The sequence below is a fragment of the Sinocyclocheilus grahami genome, unplaced genomic scaffold (genome assembly GCF_001515645.1).
Source record: "Sinocyclocheilus grahami isolate Dianchi unplaced genomic scaffold, SAMN03320097.WGS_v1.1 scaffold9491.1, whole genome shotgun sequence".
NCBI lineage: Eukaryota > Metazoa > Chordata > Actinopteri > Cypriniformes > Cyprinidae > Sinocyclocheilus > Sinocyclocheilus grahami.
Window position 1 is genome coordinate 1247 of NW_015512650.1, and position 1188 is coordinate 2434.

The 1188-nt window shown below is 39.1% G+C and overlaps 1 long non-coding RNA gene across 1 annotated transcript; it reads left to right on the plus strand.

The window, feature by feature from the left end:
* The first annotated feature begins 17 nt into the window (after positions 1-17).
* LOC107578265 (uncharacterized) lies at positions 18-799 on the plus strand. The gene is made up of 3 exons (XR_001608329.1): positions 18-312; positions 474-614; positions 728-799. It is a non-coding gene; the product is annotated as an uncharacterized lncRNA (long non-coding RNA).
* Positions 800-1188: the final 389 nt, after the last annotated feature.

Genomic DNA, 1188 nt, shown 5'->3' on the forward strand with positions numbered 1-1188 from the left:
AAAAAAAAAAAAAAAAAGGTTTTATGATTACCGGTCACACACATTTACTATTTCTCTTGGTTAGTTGCATTAGGCTAGTCGGACATTAGTTGCCTTTGCATGAATTCATTAAATAAATTAGCTGGGTCTCATGAATGCCCATGGGTTGAGAGGTGTAGCTTTATGTGTCTGTTTTAGGTGCTTTCTTTGTGCCTTATGTCATCTTCTTCATCTGCTGTGGGATCCCAGTCTTCTTCCTGGAAACAGCGCTAGGTCAGTTCACTAGTGAAGGGGGTATAACATGTTGGCGAAAAGTCTGCCCGCTGTTTGAAGGTAAGGCTTAAGTCACTCTAGTTCATTTTAAAACCATATTTTTCTCTTTATTAATTTCCTACTCGCTGAGCTGAACACACATCATAAGTGAATGAGAATAAAAGGGATGCAAAACTGCATGGTTTCCTGTCTTTAAGTATTGGTTATGTGTTCTCTAATAGGCATTGGCTATGCGACACAAGTCATCGAGGCCCACTTGAATGTTTATTATGTGGTTATATTGGCTTGGGCCATTTTCTACCTGTTCAACTGCTTTACAACAGAGCTGCCCTGGGCATCATGTGGTCACTACTGGAACACGGGTTGGTTCATTTGAAGATGAAATAAAGCATTCCTAAGAACTAAGTAAAACTATTTTAATGCATGAATGAAAAGCTGGCAAAATTGTTTTATCAAAATTGTTTTAACTTTACAGAAAACTGTGTGGATTTTAACAATGAAAGCATTGCCAACCTCACCAACCCATATGCCACATCACCAGTCATTGAGTTTTGGGAGTGAGTATGATTCTGACTGCTTATTTATACATTATGACATAATGTACGTGTTCCTAGGAACATATTTGGCAGCTATTTGGGTCAAAACCCTAAAGAGACCAGTCTATGAATTCACCCGAAAACTCCGCGGTCACCAGCAATTCACAACAACAACAACAACAACAATTAATATGCACAGTAACGCACTGACTTTCCAGGCAACTTTTGGCACAGTTCATGTGCAGAGCAATCGACCACTGCTTATTATCCATGGAAATTTAGAACCTTTTTCACTGATGATTTGTCATTCTTTTTGCATTGCTGTTGTCAACAAGCATCAAAAGGGCATTTGCACAGCTAGGAATGGTATGGACACAAATTTGGCCACAGTTGGCTTGTT